The sequence below is a fragment of the Oreochromis niloticus genome, linkage group LG1, assembly GCF_001858045.2.
Source record: "Oreochromis niloticus isolate F11D_XX linkage group LG1, O_niloticus_UMD_NMBU, whole genome shotgun sequence".
Lineage (NCBI taxonomy): Eukaryota > Metazoa > Chordata > Actinopteri > Cichliformes > Cichlidae > Oreochromis > Oreochromis niloticus.
The window spans coordinates 15,264,400-15,273,841 of NC_031965.2; positions in this window are offsets into that span (position 1 = coordinate 15,264,400).

The window sequence follows — 9,442 nt, forward strand, 5'->3', positions numbered from 1 at the left end:
AATTTTGTACCACATGTATGATTTGCTATAAATTACTTGCTTATGACGCACATAATACAATACGCTTTACTTTTTTTGAAGCAGCAGAGACTAAATTGTTTTGACATCAACACATGCCATTTACTACAGACCAGTCAATTACTGGGCTGTCAATAAAACTACTAACAGAAAGTGAGCAGTGTTTTAGCTAGTCATGATCCTCATTGCTCAGCTGGTTGTTAGCGTCCATATATGGAGTATATTTCATGCACACATTATGAAGCCATAGTGAAATCACAGCTGTTTTGAAATTTGAAATAAAAACAGAGTATCATAATTCCATGGCTAAATAAATTATTAAACATTTTTGCTTGTTTTTGTCATTCTTCTACAACAGGTGCTCATTATCATATTGATGTTTTGCTGTGTTTCCCAACGGTGCATCAAAACAATGACCCTCATTTGTTTAGACACCCATTGTATCATCAAATTCATACTGTAAATGAAACTAGTACACACACACACACACACACACACGCACACACACATACACACACACACACAGAATAATAATAATAATAATAATAATAATAATAACCTCACAGGTTATTTTGGAAGTGATCAACTGAAACGGGAGAGGAGGTTATTTCAGTCAATTTCATTCATATAGTACCAATTCACAACATCACTTATCTCAGCTCACTTGACACTGAAAGCTTAAGTTAATGTAAAGGCCGTACAATATCTGTCACAATATTTCACATTATTACAATTATGCCACAATAACATCATTGCAGCAGTTATACTGACAGTATATTCTACAACACAAGAAACAGAAACAGTAGAGATGATTGGTAACTACAAAAGCTAAAAGCATTTTCAAATTCACGAGTTACAGTCAGTGGACCAGTTTTTTGCAAGTCGCTCCTTCATACTTTACAAGATACTTAACAAAACTTGGTCAGCACTTCGTAGTAAAGCTTTAGACTTAACATGTGTGTTTGCGTGTGTTTCCATCCATCACTGTGTTGTTCATAGAGAAACTACGATGTTCATTTTGCTGCATACTTCCCAAACATAGGACAGTTAGGATCTGGGGACCACAGTTGTTGAATGGTAAAACCAATCAAAAACAAAATGCTATGATTACAACAAAATATTAGTCATTAGCACTGACTGTGTCAGAGATGGTAAGTCTTAGAAAAAAGAGATTATCTTTAGAAATATTTTTAGGATGACACATTATAAGATAGCTGGGATTATTTCATGCACGTTCTTATTTCAAAATGTTTTTCTCGCTTCACTTTTGGTACTGAAAGCCTAGCAAATGTTGGAGAGAACTATCTATGCCACAAAGGCACAAAGCTTTCCAATTCACTCTTACTTCTGTGCTGATCCTCAAGTACAGCTGACATGTGTATAAGTCTTCACCATTTTATCAGAGTCTGACATTTTCTATTGAACTGGTACAAATGGCATTTCCCCAGACAACTTGTTAACTTTTAAAGGTTGATAGATTCGATACACACCCGCATCAAATAGGCAGTGGCTCACGCTGAAAAACAAAGCTTTGAGATTAGCTGCTGTCAACTTGAGGATGAGATGTGCGAGTTTGAGTAGCAAAATGTGAAAACTATTCATAAGGTGACATGGAACATATTGATCCAGAAGCATTTATTGGAAAGAAGACCCTAATTTGCAGTTCCCGACTGCACCTGCTTCTGTCTTTGTCCTGTGACTGAAGTCTATAAGCACTCTGACATTACTGTTTTCCCAAGTGACTTTGATTTGGATAGTGTCAAACTATACTGTAATAGGAAAGTGTGTCAGGTTGAAAAAATGATGCAAACATAAGCTCACCTACAGGAAGGACACAATTGCTTCTTTATATTCTCGAAATGATTAGCAATGAAATAATTTACCCTTCAAGAATACATTAAAGATGATTACAACTTTTATGGTTATAGAGAGAGAGCAGTGTCATTAGGGAGCCATATGGAAAGTCATTCTCCTTGAGGTTCTAAGGTCATTTCACGTACAGTACAAGTCTAGGTGTGCACATGTTGGGTATGAGCACAAAAATAATTGTGAACTGGAAGGTCAGAAACGGGTCAAATGAAGTTTCCTAGCAAGAATTAAAAGGGAACAATTTTATACAGTGGGCCGTCCCTAGCTTTTAAGTTGAGATTATGGTGTAGAGGAGAAATTAAATTTTTACCTTCTTGCAAGACTTATCTGAAAGTGTTCATAATCTGCCATTGCTGATAATTTGGTAAGGGTTTCTATACTCAACATAATGATAGCCTATGAATATAAAACATAGTACAACCTAAAAAATGTGATTTTTCACATTGTTTCATAACATTGAAACAATGAACATTTTTATTGCAGACTAATTCAAAATGCAAGAATGTAGTCAATCCCTTTTTTTAAAATTGCAGGGAAATCTATGCTGCTAAAATGAAAGAAATCATACAAAATATTATAATAGGTTAAAAAGTGTGTTGTATTGTAGCTTAATTTTGGAAATATGCTGATTACAGCCAGAAAGTTCCAAAACTGGTGTTGCTAAACACATGAATAAGAGAAGTATGAAACTATAAAGATGACTGATTGAAGAAACTGAATGAGGTACCAGTACATTTTAACGGATACTAGCAAAGATTGGGGCTCATAGTGATAGTTAAAGAATCAGTCACTGCAAATGAATTTCAGCTAAGCCAATCAAACAACTCAGTTATTTCAGTGATAAATGGAAACAACAACTGGGAATACTTGTGATGTAAACATAGTGCTTGAGCGCAGCCCTTGTTTATCCCAGTAATGTGCATCAGTTTGTGGTGACTAAGGTCAACATGTAATTACAGTACTGTAAGCCAATCGGGTACATGAGCTGTAAAAGTAGTTTTCATGATTACTTTAAAACTTAATTTGTTGTGGTCAGGATTCAGCAGTGCAATCTCCATATGTTAACCCCAGCAACCACCACCCAGGAGCTGCAATAACTAAACAGTACTACCTATCATCACAAATGATTCAATTGGCCTTTGGAAATCATATTTTTGTAGCCACAGAAGAAGATTAAACTCAAAGAAGATTTTACTATTGGTTTCCACTTGGAAAAACTTATTATGCTATGAAAACCTTATGAGACTATGTTCACTCTTTCAGTAAAACCAGTCAGGTCATTTAAACTTCATAACACAGAGAACTGAATTAAGATTCTATTGCCAAGACTTTCATACAGTTTCATACTGTGCTTCCTTTTAATAAAACAATGGGATTCATGTGGATTACACCGGTACTGCGCCAACTGCAAGCCGCCAGCTGAGGTGACCTGCCAAGACACCGGTCAGGTGATTCATGAGAAGGGTTCACTGTACATCTCACAGTGCTGCTGGCTTATGTGAAGACGAGGTTTCCAGGCCAACTTCAAGTAATTATTCAAGGATCTGCAGCTTCTGACACTTCCATGCTGGTTGCATGTTGAAGTTGTCTCTTTTGACATTATCACTCAGAAAAACATCCACACATTGCTCAGGAGCACAAAAATACAAAATATATTTAAAACAATTTAATTGATGTACTAAACAAACAAAAGATGCTACACTGAACACAAAATGTAATAAGCATAATATATTACACAGAATATTATAATTTGAATTCATTAATTAGAACACTTTCTGGCAGTTAGGGAGAAGATTCTTACAAAATTCTCTTAAGACAGGATCCTAATTTTCGCCTCCTAAAATATGACAGGCATTGCAAAACTGAGAGGAATCTCAAACAAAAAGGGCATTTTGCTAGATTTCAGATGCATGACATCGGGGAAAATAATAGCAAAAAAAAGAAAGAAAGGGAAGACAAGCTTCTTGTTTATTTTACTTTACTAGATTCAAGGGCAAATTGACAAATAAGGATGAACAGAAACAATGGGATGACACTGATATAAGAGCCCAATTAAGCCTCTCACTTCTTTGCTCTCATCAGTATGATAACTATGGTTTTCATCACTTTAAAAGTCTATGCACCCATCTAAGAGGAAGAAGACAAGGAGGAGAAGAAGGATGCAGTTAGGCAGATCTGACAAGTGCACAACCAAAAGCAACCCAAAATTAAGTAACAACACTACAATTAAATGAAAAGAAACAAGAATAAAATTAACATAACAGTGATCAATAAATAAGTAGCAAAAACCAGACGTGTGAATTAAACCAGTCTGAATGAAACTGTGTATTTTTTTAAATAGTTGTGTTTTTTAACAAAGGTTCCCTTTTATAAATCTCTTTTTTATTCTCTTTTCCAGTCCATGATCTTTCTTTAAACCGAGCTCACTCATTTTTACAAGTTAACCAAAGGTTGTTGTTTTTTTTATTGCTGATATGGTCTTATTATATAAGAGTGTGAGGACTAAGAGCCTCATTCATTGCTGATGTTGACTCTTTAACTTTCACTTTAAGTAGCACTAAAAGTAAAGTAGGTGATATCATTTCAAACTGAGTGAATAAATAGTACATAAAATTTGCATAGTTTCAATTTGAAGTTTCCTCTTTTATATGCTTGTGGAGAAACTGTTAGCCTTTTGTGATTACGGAGTCATGATAATATGACATCACCTTGCATGTTTAATTATGAGGCTTTGCTTTAATTAAGACAGAGCATAAAAAAAGAAGATCTAATCGGCAAGTCCTTGAGATGCTTTGGATTAACAGGGTCTAAATAATATACTTTCCTTTCTTTCTTGCCAATTTGTCAGTCTTCCTTTAGGTAGTTTCTCAATATGATAAAAAAAACAAAACATTAGTTTTCTTCTGACTTCTGAGCTGTTTATGCTTTCACAATGGTAATGGAAAGGCAATCAAAAGGTGTGCATTTCCTGGGTAGAATAAAATGGCTCTATTAACTTCCCACTATGAACCACCACCCACACAAAGATAAAGTAGTGAATAAACCATGCTGGGATTTCCAATAATCCAGCAGCAGGTGTACATATGTTGGCAAGGTTAACTTCCATGTGTCTTTTTTAAAAGAGTACACATTTTTAGCAGCACAGTTAAACTGGAAACTGTTCTCCCATTTAAAAAATATCATGATTTTCGTGTGTAAGCTGCTTATTACCACCAATATTTTCATTTTGTTTTTATAACTCTAGTGGCTGTGTATTTTAAGCAACCCAAAAATAAAATATTATGTTCAGGGAATGTGTAAATAGAAAAGAATTTCTATTCTCAGAAATTTCTGCTACATTAGAGGTTCATTTTGAAATAGTGCCTGATGAATTGGGCCTATGGAGGTGCAGCCTTTATGAAGTAAACTCTGTATGTTATTCTCAATTTTCATTGTGATTTAATAATTTTTTTTTAATTCTTCACACACGGCAACTGCCACCTGAAAACAGCCACTGCTGACCACCATGTATGAATAATCAGCAGAACACAATCCTCACAGATGAGACAACAGACTCTGCGAAGTCCTTGATCAATAGACCGTCAAACTGGCCATCACACATCACATCTCCATCAGCTCTCTGATCGAGGCAAGGGGCCAGCTGTGACCCCAGATTCACCAAGACAATGAGGTGTGAACGCCAGAGGGGTCCTCGAAGAACTGGCATCTTCAAGGTGCACTACCATCACACACCTTCAAGCAGGAGTTCTGTGAAGTCTGCTGGGCATGCTGGTTTCCTTCAAGCTGTCTGCACTCTCATCCTGTTATCACTACCTCAGATCCCAAAAGGTTCTGATTCCCCCTTTTTCTTGCAAATTTTTTCTCCCCAAATATTAATTTCATAATACTCCATTCTGGTCAGCACCGCCATATTTCTACCACCTGATGTATGGTTCTTTGTGCTTGTCTTAGTTTTTAGCTTTAGTTGTTCATTGTTGTTTAACCTGTAGTCTTTAATCCTCTATACTCTAATGGAGTTCTATTACAATCCTTGTCAAAAATTGCCTTTAATTGCTGTTGCATTGTTTAATCTCTGTGGCAAAATATTGTGGTTAACAGTATTGCCAGCTAATCTTAGGCTCGAGTGTACAAAATCATATGTTAATTTGCTAATAATAATAATAATTATATCAAGTCATTGATTTTCACAAAGTTTTATAGACTCCTCAAGAGTAAATAGACGTGGATGCTTCACACTATGCTGTTTGACAGCTGAGGTACACAGTGAAATGACAGACTACTCACATTTTTATACACAAACACTGGTAGAAATTTCGTTCGGGGCCATTTTACAGAGAAAACTCTCTCCTTTGAGTAATTAAGTAATGTACTGCATTACTTTTAAGAAATGTTTTATGTGTAATATATTACTTTTTCGATGATATCATTTCAACCCCATCACTGATCACAACAAAGGGGGAAAGTACCTTCCACGTGCACAAACATTCAAACACACAGAATGCAGTTAATTTGCATGAATGTGTTTGATATGCTGCTTAGTGATGACTCTCCAAGTGAACCCAATGAGCCAATAAGGAATCAAATCGATAAGTGACATTGATAATGGAACTGCAATCTCTAAATTTATCAATTCCCATCCGTACATGTAACCATGGTTGTAATATATGGTGTAAACACAAAAATATCTGAAGAATACAGAGCCATAGAGAAAGAATAGCGTGCTGCATTCAGTCACTGCTGACATACACCAGCAACAGGCTTGTATATTATTAGCGACTTTTATTTGGGAAACATGAAAGGAAATTAGTATTTTATCAGTTTGGTTGTGGTATGTAATTAACTGCCTTTTGTATATTGCAGCTCTCACAGAGGTAAACAGCCCAGTTGATCTCATAGACCTCCTAGTCTCCAAGCAGGGGTCAGTAAGCCTCGCAGCCTTTCAGCTCCAAAGCTGCTGACAGCTGGATTTAGCAGGATGCATAGACCCCTCCTGAGCCCTCCAGCATCCACCAGCCCAGTCAGGCTGCTCTCCTCAGGCTGCAGCCTCTGGACCGGAGTCTATCAACCTATTTTCTTAGACTCAAGCCTAGAGCCATCATTTCTTTTGCACTGTGATACATTGTCTTTATGCAGCTGATGAATGTACAACTTACTTCTCAAAATCCAGGGTTTTTATTTTAAAAAAATTACCATCCTTATTTGGACATCTCATACCTGAGTTACCAGCCAGATTATAGAGAGTGATCAGTCCCATGCCAAGCTCATAACAGCATCCTTAAATGTTACTACAGATCATTTTCATAAGTGCTTAGGCAGTACTATTACAGTCACTCTCAACAGTTTATTAAATATTTGTGGAATTTACCATGACTGTGTGTGACAACCTTTATTACGGTGTTAAAGAAAATGTGTATGAACAAGTAAAAAAAAGTTTCTATATTTGAAGCATATGTTGCTTGGCTACTTATATCTCATTTTATATATATAAAACACAAGTCTCTCCTAGAGTAGACTCGTATTAATCTAATGTTGAGACATCAGGTGTACCTGGATCTGTTCCTTGCAAAGCAAGAGAGCTTCCACATTGACTGAGCTGTAACTCCTGCATAGTTAATATGAGAGGCATCCTTGTTTTGACTATAGGAGTACATGCTGAGGAGCAGCAATGTGAGATGATCACCACACAATTTTTCTGCTACTGTTAAAAAGTTAAATACACATGCCACACTGATTATTAATTGGTTCAACATGTATTTATTGTCTTTTGACTTTCAAAATGACTTTTGTTTTCCTTCAATATGTACTGGAATTCTTCAGGAGATACTGCTCTTTTGCTCTTTTGTGGCAGCCTTTGTTGGTGGCCATTTATTTTCCCTGGATTTGAACTACGGTGGAGATTCTCTTCCTCCAAAAGGAATGTGTGAATTCTAGCATTAGCGTTTAATGCGCTGACATTTTTGCCACTCCAACATATTAATCTGGTGCCCTTGATTCTCAAGCTTTACAAATAAAACCTGGAACCTGAAAAGAATGCCTCATATCCGTGCAGCTTCGTGCCAAAAATCCAACTGGCTTGACTAGAAGGTCACGCACTAATGACACAGAAAAGCATGGCCATGAACATTCTTTGATTAGTGACTATTCAACTATAATATAGGAGAGCAGCTCTTTTACTCTTGCTTGACAAAAGCCTGCTTAAATCTGGTGTCAAGTATTAATAAAACAGTTATTGTATTTCATAAAAATTACATTGTTAACCTCTATAAAGGTGCATTAAAGTTCAATCAGTGAAGAGAAAAATGTTTTTAAGGGGGAATGCATGCTCTCAAAGGAGAAGGAGGAAAACAACTCTCTCTCTCTATCTTATATATATATATATATACATATATATATATATATATATATATATGTATATATATATATACACATATATATACATATATATACATATATATATATATATATATATATATACATATATATATATATATATATATATATATATATATATATATATAGTACCATTCAAATGTTTCAGACATAACTTGAATGACCTTTTATTTGTGGTTTATCCCACTACAGTTGTTATTTTATTATTGCCTGTCACACAGTGTGCTGTATTACACTGAGGGACATCCGTATTGTTTGCAAAGGGAATAGACTAATTATTTTGATCACTAATCTAGTATTCCCAGGGACTTTCTTTAATTTTTTTTAAATCAATCCCTGCAGTTCTGTTGACTTGCTCTGCTGATACACAGCTGGAAGTGAATTAAAAATCCATGTTTTCTACCCATCTGTTTTAATCCTGGATAATGCATAGTGTCTTCCAGGATGGCAATGCTCATTGAATAGTCCAATCCATCTCAATTCAACTGATAACCTAATTTTAGAGACACATCACACTCCTAAACCATCGTCAAAACACCAAAGGAGGAAATATTTTTCTGGAGGAATGATGTCTCGCCCCTCCACTAGAGTCACACAGAACAGAATCAATCCCAAAGCGCGCTGAAGAACACTGGTGGCAATTACCTTACTAAGAGAATGTTTTTTTCTTTTTATTTGTTACTCATTTCTTTGCTCTTGATAGTTAAGCATCTGCAAAGAAGTGTCATATCAAAGAAATGGCTGCAAAGACACCCGTTAAATTTTATCTGAGATATATTTTTTTTACACCACTGGCTCAGAAAAAAGCACAGGTGAAGATTCAGGAGCTCCATCCTAAAAAGAAAGCTCTGTTGATAGAGGCTGAAAAACTCAATTGTGCCTATGTTTACCAATATGAGTGGTCTCATCTGAGTGACCATTCTCCAACTTGCAGCTATAAAAAACAAGGTTACGACCCTCCGTGATGCAGAAGAAACACACACTCTTGTCCCTGATGAGTGTCCACACAGACATTTTAAGTACTTTTGGGCTCCAGTCCCCTACCTCCTAAACTCCGGAGTGCCAAGGCACATTTGAAGAGTTGTAACTGGAGCACCCAGATGAAGGTAAAGCTTTGGCTTATTATGAGCTGCCTCAGAGCAGTTTTACATTATCATAAAGCAGT